We start from the raw sequence: 25,375 nt of genomic DNA, 5'->3' as shown, positions 1-25,375 counted from the left end.
CCACCAATAGTGTAAGAGGGTTCCTCTTTCTCCACATCCTCTCCAACACTTGTTGTTTCCTGTCCTGATAATTTTGGCCATTCTAACTGGTGTAAGGTGATATCTCAATGAGGTTTTGATTTGATTTTCCCTAATGACTAATGATGTTGAACATTTTTTCATGTGTCTGTTAGCCATTTGCATGTCTTCTTTGGAAAAGTATCTCTCCATGTCTTTTGCCTATTTTTTGATGTGATTATCTGTTTCATGTTTGTTGTTTGAGAAGTTCTTTATAGATCTTAGATATCAGCTCTTTGTCTGTAGACATAGTGAAAAGAAGAGCTATATGTACCCCAATGTTCATAGCAACAATGGCCACAATCACCAAACTGTCAAAAGAGCCAAAATGCCCTTCAACAGGTGAATGGATAAAGAAGATATGGTCCATATATACAATGGAATATTACACCTCCCAGAAAAGATGAATACCCAACTTTTGTGTCAGCATAGACAGGACTGGAGGAGATTATGCTGAGTGAAATAAGTCAAGCAGAAAAAGTTTCCCTTATTTGTGGAGCATAAAGAATAACATGGAGGACATTGGGAAAGGAAAGTTAATTGGGATAAATCAGAGGGGGCGACAAAGCATGAGAGACTATGGACTCTGAGAAACAAACTCAGGGGTTTGGAAGAGGAGGTTGGGGAATGGGTGAGCCTGGTGGTGGGTATTAAGGAGGGCATGTATTGCATGGAGCACTGGGTGTAGTGCATAAACAATGAGTCTTAGAACACTGAAAAAATAAAAAATAAATTAAAAGTCTGTGTGATCTTCCAGAGTATTTCATTAAATTTTATTCCACTAGGACACTTAACACACAAAGTCAATATCAACTATTAATATTTTAGTTGAAATTATCATATTATTTTTTAATATAATAGTTGAGATCAAAGCCTATAGGTATGGAAGTTAAGCACAGCATCTTAGGGACAGTGGAAACTATAAAAAAATAGGGAAAAAATAAAGTGGTGCTGAAATCTCTCATTTTCCTTTTAGGTCTTTATGAAGGCAACTTCTCTTTAATTTATCTCCTTCCATATCAAGAAAATAATCATGGATGATTAACTTTAATTAGTCACTGCAAGAGTAGGCATACTGCTGACCTTTCCCTTTTTACTAGAGAGATGATATGGAAGTATCTGCCTCCGCTTATTCCAAAAATAATAACTAAGTATCTACTCTGTGCTTTTTGTTTTTGGTACTGAACATAAAGGAATTAATATATCAAATTTATCTCAAAGAACTTACATTGCAGTAGAGAAGAGACAGATAATTAAATAGATAGGTTTGTGCAAAGAATAAAATTAGGTTATACAATAGGGAGTAATGTGGTAGCTTTTTAAAACGAGGTGGTCAGGGAATGATTTTCTGAGAAGGTGACATTTAAACTAAGATCAGAGTAACAAAAAGAGAGTGAACTATAGCAATAACAGAACACAACATTTTAGGTAAAGAAAGTGCTTGTGCAAAGCCCAGACTTGGTAATAATTTTGACATATTCAAGGAAATGATAGTGTCTTGAGATTAGTGACTAAGTCTTTCCAAAAGAGAATAGCGGGGACAAACCCTTCAGTGAGACTACATATAACTTCCATTACTGCTGCCATGTCCATTCATTCTATTAATCAAACATTGAGATGACTAAGGAAAAATTAGCAAACTTTCACAGAATGGGCTGTTCTATTTATCTTTTATTGCAATGCATAGATAACAGAGATTGGAAGAAAAAACTTACAAATTTCAAGGCTTCCAACCTCAGTGAAGAGTCTTGGGGTCTAATGGTCTCAGGCATGTATAAAAAGCTCTCCCAAACTAAAAAGAACATAATATCATTTTAATTTTGGATGCAATGTATGGGACTTTCAATGTAATACTAATTAATATACCTGTAGATTTTTTTCATGTACCTTGAACACTGATCTTAAAATTTATATGAGGGATACTTGGATGGCTCATTCAGTTAAGTGTCTGCCTTTGGCTCAAGTCATGATCCTAGGGTCCTGGGATCATATCCTGCATTAAGCTCCTTGCTCAGCAGGAAGCCTGCTTCTCCCTCTATCTGCCACTCCCCACCCCACACACTCACAATTAAGTAAATAAAATCTTTTAAAAAATAAAATAAAATTTATATGAAAGAGTTATTCAAAATAATGTAATTTTGATAAGTGGGAGTAGAGGAAAGACTTGCCCAATCAGGCAGCAAGATATTGTGTAAAAACATAGTAATTAAAGCAGGATACTAGATCACACAGCTTGTTGAAGGAATGAATAAATACAGTAATGGGATGGAAAAGAGACCTATATATATAAACATTTAGCATTTGCTAAAGGTGACATCTCACATAATTGGGAAAATTAATGGTATTTAAATAATGTAGTTGGGAAAATTGGATATGCATTTAGAAAACAGCAAAATATATTGCTACCTCATACAAGGACTGGTATCTTGTTGGCATGAACTGGTTAGCACTTGGTGCCCATTCTGATGGGTCACTACCTCTGCCACAATAACAGGTCTCCAGTTATGGGAATGAATAAATTATTGAGATATAAGGTAAAGCAGAGGAAATAAAGTCAATGATATTATAATAATGTTGTGTGTTGATACTTGTGGTGAGCATAATATAACGTGTGGAGATAGTGAATCACTATGTTGTACACCTGAAACTAATGTAACACTGTGTGTCAGCCATATTCAGAAGGAAGTTCAATATTGTTAATTTTCAAAATTTTAAAGCAATGTCAAACTTATAGTAGTTTTAAGTACAGTTCAAAGAACATTTCCCCCTTAAGAATTTGAGAGTTTTGCCAATAGAATGTTTTCTCACCCTCAAATATTTGAATACATCTGCAAAACAAGAGCATTCTCTAGCATAACTACAGTAAAACAACCAAAACCAGGAAAATAACTTTTATATATTAAAACATCCTAATTATCTAATTATCAGACCCCATTCAAGTTCTTCCCACATGTTGTTTTAAGTTGTACTTCTTTGGACTCCTTTCAGCAGCAACAACAACAACAAAAACAACCTCAGTATTTCTTTGACTTTTATATCTTGATACTTTTGAAGAGTAAGGCGCAGAGACCTCATGGAGACTACACAGTAGGAGGAACCTAAGCTCACCTTGTGTCATGGACACAACTAAATTCTCCTCATATCAATGTAAGTAACCTAGAAAATTGCCTGAAGACTAGCAGAACAAACTCCACAACTAAAGGTAGAGAAGAGGTCAGACTGAAAAGTGTAGGAAGGGCAGAGATGTAGTAAGGACCAAAAAGGGACCATGAGCTATCCATGAGATGGAAGGAGACACAGGTGTAGAGAGGGAAGAGAAACAGACCTTTATACCAGGGAGCTTATGCAGGGAAGATAAATTCCCATAACATTTGGCTTTGAAAACCAGAGGGGCCTGATTTCATGAATTCTTAAAACCCATAAGACTTAAGGCCTTAAATTTTAAAAAAAATCAGTGGGCTCAGCTGTGAGAGAGCCCACAGGGCTATAGGAAACCATTATCACCTTTATTTATTTTTTTAAGATTTTATTTATTTATTTGACAAAAAGATAGTGAGAGAAGGAATACAAGCAGGGAGAGTGGGAGAGGGAGAAGCAGGCTTCCCTCTGAGCCTGATGCGGGGCTTGATTCCAGGACCCCAGGACCATGACCTGAACCAAAGGCAGATTCTTAACAGCTGAGCTACCCTGGTGCCCCTCTATTCTCCCCTTTAAAGAGACAGTAGGACAACCAGCCCAATCCACCCCACCTGGCACTGGTCCATGCAACAGTAGCAGCAGGTCCCATTTGCAAGCTAGCTAGCACACATATTGTTAAAACTGTGTGTTCCATCTCAACCAGTCCAGTCCTAATAGTGACAGAAATGCATCCCCTCCATTATTTTCTTGCCTAGACCCCATTTGAATCTGGGCCACAAGCCTGGCTTTGTGCAAGTATCCCTGACAGGGGCCAACACCACTCCAAAGTGACTCATGATCTGGGGTGAGTGGAAAATTACCACACATACCAGTTAGAAGGCAGCTTCAGCAGTGGATTGAGGCAAACAATTGGTCTGATTTTAGGTCCTACCCACCAAAGAAAGCTTCTCAGAGGACAACATAGGGAAACCATTCAGCAGTTTGGTGCTAATGCATCTCTTGCAAATGGCTGGTCTGACTGAACTCAAGCCCAAAACATCTCTAGGTTGGTCTACTAACACCACAGGAACCAAAAATTGCCCAATAGGCAAAGAGGGCCCCTTCAGGTGACTGGAAAAATGGAAAAAGCAGCCAAGAAAGAAAAGGTAGGTACTCACAACATACGTGGGTGACACCCCTAAAATGCCAGTCTGAGGTGAATAGGAGACACTGCACTGCAGAGCACTACAGAAACTCTTCTCCATAAAGTATTATCTTCAAGAGCAGGAAACATAGCTGACATTCCTAACACACCGACACACACACAAAGAATTAGGTAAAATGAGGAAACTTATGAATATATCCTAAATGAAAGAACAAGACAAAATCACAGCAAGAGACTCAAGTGAAACAGATATAAGTAATATGCATGACAGAGAATTTAAAGTAATAATCATAAAAATACTCTCTGGACTTGGGAAAAGAGTGAAAGACATCAGTGAGACCCTTAACAAGAGGTAAAAAAGAACCAATCATAGATGAAAAAGATAATAAATGAAATTAAGAATAAATTTGAAGGAATAAATAGCAGGCTAGAGAAAACAGAATGAATTGGTTGGTGACCTGAAGGATAGGAGAATGGAACATAATCAAGCTGAGCAAATGACAGAAAGAAATATGTAAAATGAGAATAGACTTAGGGAACTCAGAGGCTTTATCAAGTGTAACAGCACTCACATTATAGGAATGCCAGAGCAGGAGAGAAAAGGAGGGAGAAAATACATCTGAAGCAATAATAGCTAAAAACTTCCCTAATCGGAAGAAGGAAACAGATATCCAGATCCAAGAGGAACAGAAATCTCCCAAAATCAACCCAAAGAGGTCCATACAAAGACACATAGTAATGAAAAAGGCAAAAGTAGTGATAAATGAGAAAAAAAAGAGAGAAAAGAAGACAGTTATATAAAAGGGAAACCCCTTAAAGCTATCAATAGATTATCCAGCTGAAACTTTACAAGCCAGAAAGGAGTGGCAACATATATTCAAATATATATTGAAAGGAAAAAAGTCTACACTCAAGAATACTCTATCCAGCAAGGATATCATTCAAATTGGAAAGAAAAAAGAGTTTCTCAGACAAACAAAAGGTAATGGAGTTCATGACCACTAAACCAGCCTTACATGAAATGTCAAAAGGGACTCTGAGTGGAAAGACCATAAGTAAGAATAAGGAGAGTAGGAAGTACAAATGCAGTAAAAAGAAGTATGTCTGTAAAAATCAGTCAAGATACTCACAAAATGAAAGGGTGTGAAGTATGATACCATATGCATAAAGCATGGGGAAGAGAGAAGTAAAGAATAGTTGTAAACGTAAGCAACCATCAACTTAATATAGACTTCTATCTATATGCAGTAGATGCTATACACAAACCTAATAGTAACAGCAAATAAAAAAATAGCAATAGATATGCCAAAAAATAAAGAAAAAGGATCCAAGTATATCCCTAAAGAAAAGCAACAAACCATGAAAAAGAGATAAGAAAATATCAAGAACTATAAAACCAACCTGGAAACAAGTAAAAAGCATCAATAAATACATATCTACCAATAATTACTTTGAATGTAAATGGATTAAATATTCTAATGAAAAGACATAGGGTGATGGAATCGATAAAAAAAAATATCAAGACAACTATATGCTCCCTATAAGAGACTCATTTCAGACCTAAAGATATGTGCAGATTGAAAGTAAGGGCTTGAAAAATATGTATCACACTTATGGATATCAAAAGAAAACTGGAGTAGCATACTTATATGGGACCACATAGACTTTAATACAAAATTGTAACAATAGACAAAGAAGGAAGTAAGTAATAATAAAAGAGGCAATCCAACAAGAAGACATAAGAATTATAATTATGCATTCACCCAACATGGATCACTCAAGTACATAAAGCAGTTAACAAACATAAAAGAACTAATCATAGTAATACAATAATAGTAGGGGAGTTTAACACCACACTTAAATAGAAAAACAGAGCATCCAGACAGAAAATAAACAAAGAAACAGTGGCTTTGAATGATACACTGGGCCAGATGGATTTAACAGATGAAATCACAGTGGTGCAAAATCTGTGGGTAGCAGTAAAAGCAGTTCTAAGAGGGAAGTTTATAGCAATAAAGGCCTACCTCAGGAAGGAAGAAAAATCTACAATAAATGACCTAACTTTACACTTAAAGGAGCTAGAAAAAGAATGACAAAGGCCAAAACCAGGCCAAGGAAGGAAATAATAAAAACTATCACAGAAATAAATGCTATAGAAACTAGAAAAACAGTAGTAAAAATCAATAAATCCAGGAAGTTGTTCTTTGAAAAGATCAATGAAATTGATAAACCTGTAGCCAGGCTCATGGGAAAAAAAAAGAGAGAGAGAGAAGAGAGAGGACTCAGGTAAAACAAATCAGAAATGAAGGAGAGGAAATAACAAATGACAGCACAGAAACGCAAAGGACCTTAAGGGAATATTATGAAAGATTATATGTCCACAAACTGGACAACTTTGGAGAAATAGATAAACTCCTAGGAACATATAACCTTCAAAAGCTGAAACAGAAAGAAAAAGAAAATTTAACAGGCTGATTACCAGCAATGAAATTGAATTAGCAGCCAAACAACTCCCAACAAACAGATGTCCAGGACCAGGTAGGATCATAGGTAAATTCTATCAAGCATTTGAAATGTTAATTACCTATTCTTTTCAAACAAAGAATAGAAAAGAAAAAAGAATTCTAAATTCATTTTATGAAGCCTTCATTACTCTGATACCAAAAACCAGTTGAAGACACCTCCAAGAAAAAGAGAACTACAGGTCTACATCTCTGATAAATATAGATGCAAAATGCTTAACAAGATACTAGTAAACAAAATCCAAGAATAAATTAAAAGATCATTCACAATGACCAAGTGGGATTTAGTCCCAGGATGCAAGCATAATTCAATATCTGCAAATCCATCAAAGTGATATATCACATCAATAAGAGAAAGGATAAAACCTATAGTACCATTTTAATAGACATAGAAAATGTATTTGACAAAGTACAACCTCCATTCATGATAAAAACTCTCAACAAAAACTCTCAACAACAATATTTTTCCATCTATTTTTTTAGATGGAAAAATACCTCGACAAAATAAAGACCATTTATGAACAAAACATAGCTAACATCACTGTCAGTGGGAAGAAACTGAGAACTTTCCCCCTAAGGTCAGAAACAAGACAAGGTCGTTCACTCTCACCACTTTTATTCACAGCAATAAAATCCATTTTATTCAACATAGTACTTACTATAAGTCTTAGCCACAACAATCAGACAAGAAAAAGAAATAAAACACATTAAAATTGTTAAGAAAGAAGTAAAACATTCACTATTTGCAGATGGCATGGTACTATATAGAGAAAACACAAAAGACCACCAAAATTCTTCTAGAACTAGTAAATGAATTCAGTTAAGTAATAGGATACACAACCAATGTACACAAATCTGTTGTATCTCTATACATCAATAATGAAGCAGCTGAAAGAAGAATTAAGAAAATAATCTCATTTGCAAATGCACTCAGAATAATAAGATACCTAGGAATAAACCTAACCAAAGAGGTGAAAGAACTATACTCTGTAAAGATAAAATGCTGATGAAAGAATTTGAAGATGACAGAAGGAAGTAGAGATATTATATACTTATGCGTTCGAAGAAAAAAAGATTGCTAAAATGTCTATACTACTCAAAACAATCTACACATTTAATGCCCCCTATTTCAAAACACCAATAGCAATTTTCTCAGAACTAGAAAGAACTATTCTTAAATTTATGTAGAACCACAAATGTCTCTTAATAACCAAATAAATCTTGAAAAAGAAAAATAAAATTAGAAGAGTCACAATTCTGGACTTCAAGTTACATTACAAAACTGTAATCAAAGCTGTAAGGCATTGGCACACACACACACATAAACACACATCAATGGAACAGAACAGAAAGCTGAGAGATTAACCCACAAGTATATGGTCAATTAATCTTCAACAAAGGAGAAAAGAATATAAAATGGCAAAAAGTATTTTCAACAAATGGTGCTGGGAAAACTGGACAACTACATACAAAAGAATGAAACTGGACCACTTTCTTACACCATACACAAAAATAAACTCAACATAGATTAAGGACCTAAATGTGAGATCTGAAATAATAAAAATCCTAGAAGAAAGCACAAGCTTAATTTTCTCTGATATTGGCTATAACAACATCTTTCTAGATATGTATCATGAGGCAAAGGAAACAAAATAAAAAATAAGCTACTGGAACTACATCAAAATAAAAATCTTCTGCCCAGCAAAGGAAACAACTAACAAAACTAAAAGACAACCTAGTGAATGAGAGATGATGTTTGCAAATAACATATCCAATATAGAGTTAGTATCTAAAATATATAAAGAACTTAGACAACTCGACACCCCAAACACAAATAATCCAATTTAAAAATAAGCAGAAGATATAAACAGAAATTTCTCCATATAACACATCCAGATGGCCAACAGATACATGAAAAGATGTTCGACATCACTTATCATCAGGGGAATGCAAATCAAAACCACAATGATATATCACCTCACTGCTGTCAGAAAGGCTAAAACCAAAAACTGAAGAAATAAGAAGTGTTGGTGAGTATGTGAAGAAAAAGGAAACCTCATGCACTGTTGGTGAGAATGTAAACTGGTGCATTCACTGTAGAAGACAGCATGGAGGTATCTCAAAAAAAAAAAAATGCGCTATGCTATGCTATGATCCAGCAGTCTCCTTCCTGGGTATTTACCCAAAGAATAGAAACACACTAATTCAAAGAGATATATGAACCCCATGTTTACTGTATCATTATTCAAAACAGCCACAATATGGAAGCATCTCAAGTGTCCATCAATAGACGTAGAGATGAAGATGATCGATATGTGTGTGTGCACACACACAGTGGAATATTAATCAGCCATAAAAAAGAGAGTAATCTTGCCCTTTACAACATGGATGGAGCTAGAGATTACAATGCTAAGCAAAATAAGTCATTCAGAGAAAGATAAATACCATTATTTCACTCATATGTGGAATTTAAGAAACAATACAATTTAGCAATTGTTAACAATTTAACAGGGAAAACAAAAAAGAGGAGACAAACCAAAAACACTCTTATGTATAGAGAATATACAGATGTTTACCAGAGAGGGGAAATGAGTGGGGGAATAGGAAAATTGGTGAAGGGGAGTAAGAGTACCCTTATCTTGATGAGCACTGAAAAATATATGGAACTCTTGAATCACTCTATTGTATACTTGAAACTAATATAACACAGTATATTAATTATACTGCATTTAAAACTTTTAAGAAGTCCCTTTGAATTAAAAGAAGAATGAAGATTATACATATATATATATAGTAGATAGATACAGATATCATATATAAAGATGAAGATCAATATATAGTGAAGATATATATATATAAATACTAGCAGTCTTGCATTTACTCATTGAGGATATATATATGTGTATATATATGCATATACATCTATATATGAATATATATATAGGTGAAGATGAACATTTAGTGAAGATATATATAATATATATAAATATAATATAAATCTATATCTGTTTATATATCTATATTTACTCATCCTCAATGAGAAAATGCAAGACTGCTTATATTTATTTTTAGTTTCTATTAGCCAATGTATAGTATATTGTTAGTGTTTCGTGTAGTGTTCAATAATCCATTAGTTGCATTACACTCAATGCTTTTGTTATATTTCAAACCAATGCCAATCTCCAGACAGAGAGAAATATGATGGCATATTGAAAACTTATCAATGACTTATGATATCTGTGTCCTGTGTCTTGAAAAAAATAGATGACAAGTTCAAAGGCTATCCTTTAGATTTTGTATGTTTATTTATTTGAGTGGGTTTATTAGTTTTTACTTGACTAATGCCAATGAAATATAATTTTTTTGCCTTTTACAAAATTATCTCTTTCAGGAAAAAAATATCGAGGGACCACTTAGTCCTTATATGATGACATAATTGAAAACAAATAAAAGGAAGTAAATACAATTTCATTTTGATATGAAAAAAAAGTTAAAGCCAAGTTGTTTTGTAGATTATCCCTCAATTTGTTTTTGTCTGACATGTATGCATGGTAAGATTGAGCTTGTGCATCTTTTGTAGTACTATCACAAAATATGTTGTATTCTCGCCTCATCCTATCAGGGGTGCCTGATTCAATTTTCCTGTGACTGATAATGTTCACTTAATCACCTAAGGTGATGTGTGCCATGACTATCAACCATAAAGTTATTTTGTGAGGAGATGGTTTTGAGACTATGTAAATACTTTATTTCTCATCAAACCTTAATGTTATCCATGCATTTATTTATTTATATTAGTATGTACTTGTACTTATTTTATTTAATGGACTATAATCCATTACTACTAATATGTATTTTATGCTCAAATTATTTTATATATGGTTACCATATATATATACACACATACACACACACACACACACACACATATATATATATATAATCTTCACTCTTCTTCTTTTAATTCAAAGGGACTTCTTAAAAGTTTTAAATGCAGTATAACTAATATACTGTGTTATATTAGTTTCAAGAATACAATAGAGTGACTCAAGAGTTCCATATATTTTTCAGTGCTCATCAAGATAAGGTTACTCTTACTTCCCTTCACCAATTTTCCCATTCCCCATATTAAGGCTGGCTTCATTATTCTTTTTGATATTTCCCCACTCTCCTTTGAGCACTTTTTCACTTTATGACACTAAAAGATGTTCCAGGCTCATCTTGCAGTTTTGCTGCCCCAACCTTGAAGTTAACCACTTCCCCAAGAAGCCTAGGTGCTTTTAGGGCACTGTATTATATTTAGAGTAAATATAATAAATAACATTATATTTTATATAACCATATATTATTAACATCATATCATATGAGCAATCATATAGTTGTATTAAAATAATATAATATAATATAATAATATAACATAATATAAAAATATTTATTGTTATGTTAGTCACCATATAGTTCATCATTAGTTTTTGATGTAGTGTTCTATGATTCATTGTTTGCATATAACACCCAGTGCTCCATGCAATCCATGCCCTCCTTAATACCCATCACCAAGTCACCCATCCCCCCACCCCCCTCCCTTCTAAAACTGTTTCTGGGAGTCCATAGACTCTCATGGTTTCTCTCCCACTCCAATTTCTTCCCCTTCATTTTAACTTTCTCCTAACATCCCCCATGCTATTCCTTATGTTCCACAAATAAGAGAAACCATATGATAATTGACTTAATGGATAAAGAAGATGTGGTCCATATACATAATGAAATACTACTCAGCCATCAGAAAGGATGAATACTGAACTTTTGCATCAGCTTGGAGGGGACTGGAGGAGAGTATGCTAAGAGAAATAAGTCAAATAGAGAAAGTCAATTATCATATGGCATAATAATATTTACAAACTAATATTTGAGTACAAGGTGTGCTATTGCTTTGTTTGTTACAGCTTTTAGGCCCTCTTAGGAGACAGATTTGGTAATATATGTATGTATATACATATACACATCTATCTTCTATCATCTTGAAAAGTATGAGCTTACATTGACAACCTCTAAATCCAACACAACAACATGGGATATTATAGTTTTATCTCTTTCTGTATTTGTAATTTCTTTATTTAATAATAAGAAACTTATTTTCATTATGCTTAAAACATCTCCTTATTTGATCAGTCTCTCTGTATGTAACCAATCTTCCATGGCTTCCAGTGCCTTTTGTATGCTCAGGCCCACCTTATGGCTTTAGGACTAAGTTGTTTAGGAAGATGAAGATAAAGAAATTTTTAAATACTTTTGATATAACTTCTGTATGATTCTAGCCTCAAAAATAATTTAAATTAACATTAGTACATATTAGGTATATAGTATATAACAATTTAATTTAAATGATAAAATATTACAAGTATTCTAAATATTCAAAGATATGACCTTGAAATATGGAAGGCCACATAAACTAGATACAAAAGAAAAAAGAAAAAGACAAAAGTGACAAAAATGTATTAATTTGAGAATGTCAGCATTAAAAGTTTATATATTATAAAAGTTTCCATATTAGGAGAATAAGGGGGAAAAACAAAGATGTATATAGTAAATAATTGTTACATTTTTAGTTGTCATCTATAGGAACAAATTAAAATGACTTCTTTTATTTAAAAGGGCCAAGATAACATTTGCCTTTTTTCTCCCTTTTTTTAGGGAATCTCATTGAAAAACATAATGGGTCCTATAAGAGATACAAACATTTTGTTTTATAATGCATGGTCAAAGGCTTTTCAACCATTGGAACTATAAACACATACTTCTGAAATTAATGTAAGTTCTCTTACAAGATATACAAAAGAAAAGTCACAGGTTGCATCTCTTTTTTTAAATTTTTTAATTTTTTCAGTGTAACAGTATTTATTATTTTTGCACAACACCAAGTGCTCCATGCAATCCATGCCCTCTCCAACCCACCACCTTGATCCCCCAACATCCCACCCACCCTGCCCCTTCAAAACCCTCAGATTGTTTTTCAGAGTCCATAGTCTTTCATGGTTCACCTCCCCTTCCAATTTCCTTCAACTCCCTTCTCCTCTCCATCTCCCCTTGTCCTCCATGCTATTTGTTATGCTCCACAAATAAGTGAAACCATATGATAATTGACTTTCTCTGCTTGACTTAATTCACTCAGCATAATCTCTTTGCGTCTCTTTATTTTCCAAGGTTAGAGAAGTTTTAATTGTTCCTCCTTTCACATTACTGTATAAATTTGTATAAAACATTGTCCATATTTTTCAGTCACATTCATGCTACTTTATATGCATGTAAATTTGTTAATACTTACTTAAATTTCTATCTCCCATACTGGTAAAGTGTCTTTTTTGGGCGAGGGGGTCAGGATTGTTTAATCTCCTTCCAACATTACTTTCTTGAGGGGTCTCTCATCTTTAGTTGGGAACATTCAACAACATGTATAGTCTTATGAGCTGCCTGAAACTGCAGTATTTCTTATTAAAATTATAGAAGCTGGGGTGCCTGGGTGGCTCAGTGGGTTAGGCCTCTGCCTTCAGCTCAGGTCATGATCTCAGGGTCCTGGGATAAGCCCTGCATCAAGGTCTCTGCTCCATGGGGAGCCTGTGAACCCCTCTCTCTGCCTCCCTCTCTGCCTACTTGTAATCTCTGTCTGCCAAATAAATAAATAAAATCTTTAAAAAACAAAAAGCAAAAAACAAAAAACAAAACCAACCAAACAAAAAACTATAGAAGCTGAAAGTCAAGATCCTCCATCTTCATGGCCTAGTACAGCCAGAGGGTGGGCATGTAACTTTTGTGTAGCCATTTGTATGTGATTTTAAGGAATTTTAATCTGTTGTGAGTGATGAAAGGATATGGATATAATTGAAGTTTATAATTATTTTAGGTACAACAGTAGAAGCAAAGGATCAGTCTGTGATTCTGCTTGATCTTTGCTCTGATTACTGTTGGTAGGTCCTCCAGTGTTCCTTTGGTTTCAGTCTAATTTCAAATTCTTGTCTTCCAGTAGATAGTTGTCCCTGATACCCTTCCAGTAAATTACAATTTTGTTCAAGTATATCAGAATTGGGTTATTATGTTTGATAAGAAAAACACAGAGTGATACATATTCTTGTCCAGAATATGCAAAAATATCTACAGAACAGTAAAAAACTAAGAAACAAACAAAAAACTCCCTCTGCTAAATTAGCAAGGATCATAAAAATGTCTTTCAAAGAATAAGAAGTATGAATAGTATTAGATAAACAGAAAAACATGTTCAAACTCACTAGTTATTATGACAATGTATACTTAAATTATATAATTTCTACCCATCTGATTGGTAATAATTGACACGTTAATATCAGGCATTGGTCATGGTGCAGGTTTATAAGTAATCTCATGCACTTCTTGGTGATAGTGAAAAAATTTGGTAAAATCACTTGAAAGGGCAATTAAGCATTATTTATTAAAAATAAAAATTACAGATACTAATAACATTCTAATTCTAGTTTTCAATATATCCTCTAGAGAAACTCATAGTACAAGGGGGATTATGTGCAGTTATATTTGTAATGATGAAAATCTGGAAACAATTTAAATGCCCATAAGTGGAGCATGGCTGAACTATGGTATACATATAATATGGAATCTATGAATCAATTAAAAATAAATAAAAGAGATCTATATTCCATGTATGGATATACCTTCATGTAATATTATTAAATGACAAAAGCAAGTTCCAGCATAATACATATGATAATGTACCATTTATGTATATATAACATATATAGTACTTGTCTTAAAATAGTTATTACATCTATCATTTGTACTTACAGCTTTTACTTCTCTTTTTAAGAATGTGTGTGTGTACATGTATGTGTGTATTTTGAAATAGATAAAAATTGTTTGAAAGATGTATCAGTCAGAGTTCTCCAAAGGAACAGAACCAGTGTGGATGAATGATAGATAGGTAGATGATAGATAGATTAGATGATAGATTAGATAGATAGATATGGAAAGATAGAGAAATAAGGAGAAAGGGAGAAGGAGATTGGTTTTTATAAATCTGCTCACAAAATTACAGATGAAGGTGGCAAGCCCAAAATTCACAGAGCAAGATGACAGCCTGGAAACCCAAGTAAGATTTCTGTGTTACGGTATTGAGGGAGAAACTTCTCCAGGAAGCTTCAATTTTTGCCTGTAAGGCTTTCAGTTGATCAGATGAGTCTCACCACATCATTGAGCAGAATCTCCTTTACTTAAAGCCAACTGATTGTAAATGTTAATCAGACAAACAAAACACCTTCACAAAAATATCTAGACTAATACTTGAACAAACCACAGACAGAATAGTCTAGCCATGTTTACATAAAGTTGACCATCACAGAAAGCCTTGGATCAGGCTGATTATTGTGGTTACCTCTTAGAAAAATAACCATATGTGGTTGATCAAATGGATTTTTTTTTCCCAAGAAGGGTTTTTTTCTTATTATATGTTTAACAAAAATTCTACAAAGAAAACAAATCAAATATTTAAAAATAACATAACAGGGGTGTCTGGGTAGCTCAGTGGGTTAAAGCCTCTGCCTTTGGCTCAGGTCATGATCCCAGGGTCCTGGGATGGAGCCCTGCATCAGGCTCTCTTCTCTGTGGGGAGTCTGCTTCCTCCTCTCTCTCTGCCTGCCTCTGTACCTACTTGTGATATCTGTCAAATAAATAAATAAAATATTTTAAAAAAATAATGTAACAGTCCCCCAATAGCAAGGGTAGCAATGGAATCAGAACAAAAATTAATCAAATGTTTGTGTAGAGGATTCAGCCCCGAAGTGCCCAATGTTCCATGAATAGATTGTGGACAGGACAGGTTGCAAGTACTACAACTGTTACAGTTTACAGTTACTTCTACAGTTTGGAGATTGTTCCATTGACAAGTGGTGTCAGTCACTTGTCATCATTAAGTAAAAAGGTATTTCATGAGGTAAGTGATTTATTTCAGTTTTTAAACTATTATTTTATTTTTCAGTGTTCCAAGATTCATTGTTTATGCACCACACCCAGTGCTCCATGAAATATGTGCCCTCCTTAAAATGCACCACCACCAGGGGCAAAAACTGTTTATATCATGGTTCTATTAAGAATTTGGTAAAAGAGGGCACTTGGGTGGCTCAGATGTTTGTGTGCCTGTCTTTGGCTCAGGTCATGGTCCCTGGGTCCTGGGGTCGAGTCCCACATCAGGCTCCCTGCTCAGTGGGGAGTCTGCTTTCCCCCCTGCCTCTCTCTTTCTCTGTCTCTCATGCATAAATTTTTAAAAATCTTAAAAAAAAAAGAATTTGGTGAAAGAAATGTTGTGGTTCTACTTCCCAAGGAACTATAAAAAAAAAAAATCTGAGAACAAATGATAAAGTGTTACTAATTCTTGCTTTTCTTTTGTCAAAGACTCTATGTTTTTCAGTCTCATGGCATTTTTGTTTTTGTGACAACTATTTCCTTTTTAAATTAATTCATCTAATCTTCCTTATTGTCTTCATAATTCAGCTGCTTTTATTTGTCTGCCAAACCTGCTTTCACCACTATCTTCTCTGTTTTTTTCTCCTAATATTATTAGAAGAAGGTAAATCATAAGTCAAGAAATCAATAAATCCAATTTAGAAAACCAAAGTTCAGAAAAAAGACATCTTTTTCAATATACATAATTTTGTTTAGTTTCTTAAATTCCACATATGAGTGAAATAATATGGTATTTGTCTTTCTCTGGTTGACTTATTTTATTTAGCATAATATCCTCTAGTTCGATGCACATGGTTGCAAAGGATTATGGACCGTTTTTCTTTTGTTGTTGTTGTTGTTATTATGTTCAGTTAGCCAACATATAGTACAATCATAGTTTTTGATAGAAACTAAACAGATGAATATAAGGGAAAGGAAGGAAAAATAAAATAAGATGAAAACAAAGAGAGAGAAAAACCATAAGTGACTCCTAACTATAGGAAACAAACTGAGCGTTGCTGGAAGGGAAGTAGGTAGGGGGATGGGGTAACAGGGTGACAAGTATTAAGGATGGCACGTGATATAATGAGCACTGGGTGTCAAATGCAACTCATGTATTGCTAAATTCTACCACCAAAACTAGTAAGACACTTTATGTTAATTAAATTATATTTTTTAAAAAATCAAAATCACCCATAATCCTACTACATGGAGAAACCATCATCAATAATTTAGCATGTTACTTTCCTTTTAAATATATGTATAATTTTTGAGCAGAGACAAGATGGTGGGAGGTAAGAGGAGGCGCCGTTTCAACCTGTACCCTAAAGTGAGCTGATTAACTACCAAAGAACTCTGAACACCCATGAAATCAGCCTGAGATCAGAATTATACATGTCTGGATCTCTACAGGGGCAGAAGATGGCAGTGGGCAGGTAAAGCGGAGTGGGAACATTGGACTGATATCAAAAGATAAACAAAAGGGGGAGGGAGCCACCAGAGGCTACTGATTGGAAAGTAATACCTCTAACAAGAGAGTGCCCTGCATCTGGAGAATAGCATTAACTTGGAGACTGGTTGAAAGCACTCAAAAAGAGCAAAGGATTGTGGGGGTAAATTGTGGGAATGGGGGCAGCTAGGGACAGGGGCTTAAGTTCCAGGAACCAGGACAGCCTCCCCTGGCACTGAGCCAGAGAGAGTGCAGCAGAGAAATCAGGTCTTGGTCCCTGACGGGCCAGCGCACCCAAAAACGCATGGGGTCCGGCTCCTGTGAGGGGCTGGGAGCCTCACCAGACGGCAGAATGCCAAGCCGTGTTAATAGAGCCTGAGACACATGTGCCACTCACCCTCCCCGAGGGAGGTGTGCAAAGGCCCAGCCCAGCGCTCTTAGACCTGCGCCATTCTATCAGAACCTGAGATGCATGCTCCCCCAATCCCTCCCCTGAGAGAGGTGCACGAAGGCCCAGCCTGATGCAGAGGCTGAGATGCATGAGACCCACAGCCTCCCCTGAGAGAGGTGCATGCAAGCCTGGTACTCTTAGACCCAGAAAGACCAGGCACTCCCAGCCCCAGCCAGCATGAAAATCTCAGTGTGCAATTGCTGCTTGGAACCTCTCTGGCGGTCTGGAGCTGCCCAGACAGCCACCGCTGTCATGGTTTTGGGTACAAACAGAAGATCCTTCATCCCCAGGGACCGCAACTTGGAACCTGCTCTGCCAGCAGCCAAGGGGGAATTTATATGTGCTCTGCAGCACCCACAGGGGACCAACCAGACTGAGGCTTCTCTCTGAGAGGGAGGTCAGGGTGAAGTTTGCTTTCCTCTAAACCTACAAAAACCATCAAAAGCAGTCAAGGTGAGAGAAAAAAAAAGTGAACATAAAAACCTCCAGAGAACAAAAGCCTGAAAAAACCGGTTTCCTCAGAGCCCACCCCCTTGAGGGGTTGGGAAGACTTAACTCAGGGAACTTCATTGAGGAAAACCCATGTGACAGGCCCCTGCCCCAGAAAACCAACCAAGAAAAAAAAAAAAAAAAGACTACAAGAGAACAACCACCACTACTTCATTGGACAACAGTTATTTTTATTTCATTCCCACTATTCTGGTTCATTTTTTTAATATAGATAATTTTTTAACTTATTTACCATCACAGTGAGATGTCCAATACATCAAATTCCATAATAACCTTCTAACATGAACTTTTTGATACATGAAAAACACACCTGTGTTTTTCTTTTGCATTTCTACTTTTTAAATTTCTTTTTTTTTAAATTTTAGTTTAGTCTACTTTATTCCCTTTTTAAAATTTTCTAATATTCATATAGAGTTAAACTTCAAGGTAATCCCCTTTCCCCAATCAATGCTACCCCTATGGTAAACCAATTTTTAATCCCCCTTTATCTTAGGAAAGGTGAGTCCTTTAACAAAGATATCAAGATAAACAGGAAGAATCAAAACAACCTTCCCTGCCCACACTGAGAATTTATAACCACTCTCCCATCTTTTTCTTCTACCAGTGTTTCTGTGTTTTTGTGTTTGCCCTGATAGTATATAAAGTTACACATGGGGTTCTTCTTGATGAAGTTCTTCCTTTATCTTCTTATATATATACTTTTTTTTCTCTTATCATATAATTTTATCAGTCTTTTCGTTGGTCTTTTTTTGTTTGTATGCTTTATAATCTTACCTTGGGGCCCATTTGGGCTGAACTTTCTCTTTTATCATCCCTTTCTTTCCTGTCTATCACTCTCTTTTCTTTTCTTTTCTTTTCTTTTCTTTTTTCTCTCGTTAGGGTGGGGAATCCTAATTACTCAGAAGCATTCCAGGGTGCACCTTGACTGCACCACAGTAGAACATCCGTTCGTCACCTCTCACCAAAATGACTAGGAAGAGGAATGCACAACAGAAGAAATATACAGAGCATGTGCCTTCTACAACAGAGCTAATGGATACTGACGTAGACAATATGTCAGAAAGGAAATTCAGGCTAACAATTATGCAGGCAATAGCTAGGTTGGAGAAAGCCATGAATGACCAAATGGAATTGATTAGGGGAGAACTGAAAGCCACCATGGATTATGTTCACATTGTTAGGGCAGAAATAAAAGCCACCAGGGATGATGTTCAAAATGCTCTCAATGAGTTCCAATCTAATCTAAATTCTCTCAAAGCTAGGGTAACTGAGACAGAAGATAGAATTAGTGATCTGGAGGACAAACAGATAGAGAGAAAGCATCAGGAGGAAGCCTGGAACAAACAGCTTAGAAGCCATGAAAGCAGAATCAGGGAAATAAATGATGCCATAAAATGATCCAATGTCAGAATTATTGGAATTCCTGGAGGGGAGGAGAAAGAAAGAAATCTAGAAGATTTAGTGGGACAAGTTCTTCATGAAAATTTTCCCAATCTCGTGAATGGAACCAGCATTCATGTACTAGAGGCCAAACGGTCTCCACCAAAGATTATAGATTATAGATTATAGATTATAGAAGGCACCTGATAGTCAAAATGAGGAATCATAATTGTAGATAAAATCTCTTGAAAGCCTCTAGGACAAAGAGGCTCCTTACTTACAGAGGAAAGCCCATCAGAATAATGTCAGACCTGTCCATAGAGACCTGGCAAGCCAGAAAGGGCTGGCAAGATATATTCAGGGCACTAAATGAGAAGAACATGCAGCCAAGAATACTTTATCCAGCAAGACTGACATTCAAAATGGATGGAGAGATAGAGATTCCAAGACCGGCAAGGATTAAAAGACTATGCAACCACCAAGCCAACACTGCAGGAAATATTAAGGGGGGTTCTATAAAAGAGGAAAAATCCTAAGAATAGCATTGAACAGAAATATAGAGACAATCTACAGAAAGAAAGACTTCAAAGGTAACACAATGTCAATAAAAATGTATCTATCAATAATCACTTTCAATGTGAATGGCCTAAATGTGCCCATAAAATGACACAGGGTTGCAGATTGGATAAAATGACAGAACCGATCCATATTTTGTCTATAAGAGACCCATTTTGAACCCAAGATACACCCAGATTGAAAGTGAGGGGATGGAGAAGCATCTTCCAAGCCAATGGGCCTCAAAAGAAGGCCGGGGTAGCAATTCTCATATCAGATAAATTAATTTTAAACTAAAGACTATAGTCAGAGATACAGAAGGACACTACATCATTCTTAAAGGGACTATCCATCATGATGATCTAACAATTGTAAATATCTATGCCTCCAATATGGGAGCAGCCAGTTACATAAGAAAACTGTTAATCAAGATAAAGAGTCATACTGATATGAATACATAAGTAATAGGAGATCTGACATGCCTCTCAGAAATACACAGATCATCTAGGCAGAGAATTAATAAAGAAACAAGAGCATTGAATGACACATTAGAACAGATGGACCTCATAGATATATACAGAACATTCCACCCTAAAACAAAAGAAAACTCATTCTTCTCAAGTGTTCATAGAACCTTCTCCAGAATAGACCACATACTGGGTCACAAATCAGGATCAACCGATACCAAAAGACTGAGATTATTCCCTGCATATTCTCAGATCACAGTTCTTTGAAACCGGAGCTCAACCACAAGGAAAACTTTGGAAGGAACTCAAACACCTGGAAGCTAAAGACGACCTTGCTTAAGAATGCTTGGCTCAACCAGGAGATCAAAGAAGAACTGAAACAATTCATGGAAACCAATGAGAATGAAGACACTTATGTCCAATACCTATGGGATACAGCAAAGGCAGTCCTAAGGGGGAAATACATAGCCATCCAAGCCTCCCTCAAAAAAATTGAAAAATCCAGAATACACCAGCTGTTGCTATACCTTAAAGAACTGTAGAATGAACAACAAATCAAAACAACTCCACACATCAGAAGGGGAATAATCAATATTAGAGCAGAGATCAATGAGGTAGAAACCAGGGATACAGTAGAAAATATCAATGAAACTAAAAGCTGTTTTTTTGAAAGAATCAATAAGATCAATAAACCATTGGCCTCACTAATCCAAAAGAAAAGAGAGAAAGCCAAAATTCATAAAATTATGAGTGAAAAGGGAGAGGTCACAACGAACACCAAGGAAGTAGAAACAATAATCAGAGTTATTATCAAAGAGTCAAAGAATCTATACTCAGAAAACTATAAAGTACTCATGAAAGAAATTGAGGAAGACTCAAAGAAATGGAAAAATGTTCCATGATCCTGGATTGGAAGAATAAATATTGTGAAAATGCCTATGCTACCTAAAGCAATCTACACATTTAATGCAATTCCGATCAACGTACCATCCATCTTTTTCAATAATTCTAAAATTTATATGGAAGCAGAAAAGACCTCGAATAGCCAAAGGGATATTGAAAAAGAAAGCCAAAGTTGGTAGCATCACAATTCCGGACTTCAAGCTCTATTACAAAGCTGTCATCATCAAGACAGCATGGTACTGGCACAAAAACAGACACATAGATCAATAGAACAGAATAGAGATCCCAGAAATAGACCCTCAAATCTATGGTCAACTAATCCTCGACAAAGCAGGAAAGAATATCCAGTGGAAAAAAGACAGCCTCTTCAATAAATGGTGTTGGGAAAATTGGACAGCCACATGCAGAAAAATGAAATTGGACCATTTCCTTACACCACACACAAAAATAGACTCAAAATGGATGAAGGACCTCAATGTGCAAAAGGAATCCATCAAAATCCTTGAGGAGAACACAGGCAGCAACCTCTACGACCTCAGCCGCAGGAACATCTTACTAGGAACATTGCCAAAGGCAAGGGAAGCAAGGGCAAAAATGAACTATTGGGATTTTATCAAGATCAAAAGCTTTTGCACAGCAAAGGAAACAGTTAACAAAATCAAAAGACAACTGACAGAATGGGAGAAGATATTTGCAAACGACATATCAGATAAAGGACTAGTGTCCACAATCTATAAAGAACTTAGCAAACTCAACACCCAAAGAACAAATAATCCAATCAAGAAATGGACAGAGGACATGAACAGACATTTCTGCAAAGAAGACATCCAGATGGCCAACAGACACATGAAAAAGTGTTCCATATCACTCGGCATCAGGGAAATACAAATCAAAACCACAATGAGATATCACCTCACACCAGTCAGAATGGCTAAAATCAACAAGTCAGGAAATGACAGATGCTGGCGAGGATGCGGAGAAAGGGGAACCCTCCTACACTGTTGGTGGGAATGCAAGCTGGTGCAGCCAATCTGGAAAACAGCATGGAGGTTCCTCAAAATGTTGAAAATAGAACTGCCCTATGACCCAGCAGTTGCACTACTGGGTATTTACCCTAAAGATACAAACGTAGTGATTCAAAGGGGCACGTGCACCCGAATGTTTATAGCAGCAATGTCCACAATAGCCAAACTATGGAAAGAACCTAGATGTCCATCAACAGATGAATGGATCAAGAAGATGTGGTATATATACACAATGGAATACTATGCAGCCATCAAAAGAAATGAAATCCTGCCATTTGCGACAGCATGGATGGAACTAGAGCGTATCATGCTTAGCGAAATAAGTCAAGCAGAGAAAGACAACTATCATATGATCTCCCTGATATGAGGAAATGGTGATGCAACATGGGGGCATAAGTGGGTAGGAAAAGAATCAATGAAACAAGATGGGATTGGGAGGGAGACAAACCATAAGTGACTCGTAAACTTACAAAACAAACAGAGGGTTGCTGGGGGGAAGGGGGTTGGGAGAAGGGGGGGTGGGATTATGGATGTTGGGGAGGGTATGTGCTTTGGTGAGTGCTGTGAAGTGTGTTAACCTGGCGATTCACAGACCTGTACCCCTGGGGTACATATAAAAATATATGTTTATAATAAATAAATAAATAAATAAATAAATAAATGAAGAAGTTATTATCAACAGTTATATGCCAATAAGCTAAGTAACCTAGATGAAATGGATGCATTCCTGGAAAACTATAAACTCCCAAAATGGAACCAGGAAGAAATTGACAACCTGAATAGACTGATATCTAGTAATGAGAATGAAGCAGTGATCAAAAACCTACCAAAAACACGAGCCCAGGACCTGATGGATTCCCTGGGAAATTCTACCAAACTTTCAAAGAAGTAACAGCTATTTTCCTGAACTTATTTCAAAAAATTGAATCAGAAGGAAAACTTCCATATTCTTTCTTTGAAGCCAGCATTACCCTGATCCACAAACTAGGCAAAGACCCTACCAAAAAGGAGAATTTTAGACCAATATCACTGATCAATATGGATGCTAAGATATTCAACAAGATCCTAGCAAACAGGATCCAACAGCACATTAAAAAGATTATCCACCATGACCAGGTGGGATGCATCCCTGCGTTATAAGGATGGTTCAACAATCGCAAATCAATCAATGTGATATAACAAATGAATAAGAGAAGACAGAAGAACCACAAGGTCCTCTCAATCGTTGCAGAAAAAGCATTTGACAATTTCCAGCATCTGTTCCTGATTAAAACGCTTTAAAGTATAGGGAGAGAGGGAACATTCCTGAAATTCATAAAATCTGTCTATAGAAGACCCACAGCAAATATCATCCTCAATGGGAAAAAGCTTGCAGCCTTCCCATTGAGATCAGGAACATGACAAGGATGCCCACTCTAACCACTCTTGTTCAACATAGTATTAGAAGTCCTAGCAACAGCAATCAGACAACAAAGAGAAATAAAATTCAAATTCCAATGAAGAAGTCAAACTCTCTCTCTTCACAGTTGACATTATTCTTTATATGGAGAACCCAAAATACTTCACCCCCAAACTGCTAGAACTCATACAGCAATTTAGCAACGTGGCAGGATACAAAGTCAATGTACAGAAATCAGTGGCTTTGTTATACACTAACAATGAACATACAGAAAGGGAAATTAGAGAATTGATTCCATTTACTATAGCACCAAGAACCATAAGATACCTGGGAATAAACCTAATCAGAGAGGTAAAGGAACTACAGAACACTCATGAAAGATATTGAAGAAGACACAAAATGATGGAATACCATTCCATGCACTTTTATCAGAAGAATAAACATTGTTAAAATGTCTATACTGCCTAAAGCAATCTATACTTTTAATGCCATTCTGATCAAAATTCCTCTGGATTTTTCAAAGAGCTGGAGCAAATAAATTAAAAATTTGTATGGAATCACAAGAGACCCCAAATTGATAAGGAAATGATGAAAAACAAAAAATAAAACTGGCGGCATCACGTTACTTGATTTCAAGCTTTACTACAAAGCTGTGATCACCAAGACAGCATGGTACTGGCATAAAAACAGACACACAGACCAGTGGAACAGAGTAGAAAGCCCATATTGGGACCCTCAACTCTATGGGCAAATAATCTTCGTCTAAACAGGAAAAAATATACAGTGGAAAAAGACAGTCTCCTCAGTAAATGGTGCTGGGAAAACTGGACAGCTATATGTAGAAGAATGAAACTGGACCATTCTCTTACACCGTACATGAAGATAAACTCAAAATGGATAAAAGACCTCAATGTGAGATAGGAATACATCAGAATCCTAGAGGAGAACATAGGCAGTAACCTCTTCGATATCAGCCACAACAACTTCTTTCAAGATATGTCTCAAAAGGCAAAGGAAATAAAAGCAAAAATTAACTCTTGGGACTTCATCAAAATCCAAAGCTTCTGCACACAAAGGAAACAGTCAACAAAGCAAAGAAGCAACCAGCGGAATGGGAGAAAATATTTGCAAATGACAGTATAGACAAAAGGTTGATATCCAGGATCTATAAGGAACTCCTCAAACTCAACACACACAAAACAGACAATTATAAACATATATTTTTATCCTCAGGGGTACAGGTCTGTGAATCACCAGGTTTACACACATCATAGCACACACCAAAGCACATACCCTCCCCAACATCCATAATCCCACCCACTTCTCCCAAACCCCCTCCCCCCAGCAACCCTCAGTTTGTTTTGTGAGATTAAGAGTCACTTATGGTTTGTCTCC

Source organism: Mustela nigripes, chromosome X (genome assembly GCF_022355385.1).
Source record: "Mustela nigripes isolate SB6536 chromosome X, MUSNIG.SB6536, whole genome shotgun sequence".
In the NCBI taxonomy this organism is placed as follows: domain Eukaryota; kingdom Metazoa; phylum Chordata; class Mammalia; order Carnivora; family Mustelidae; genus Mustela; species Mustela nigripes.
The sequence above is the reverse complement of the archived record's forward strand: the minus strand, read 5'-3'. Positions refer to the sequence as shown.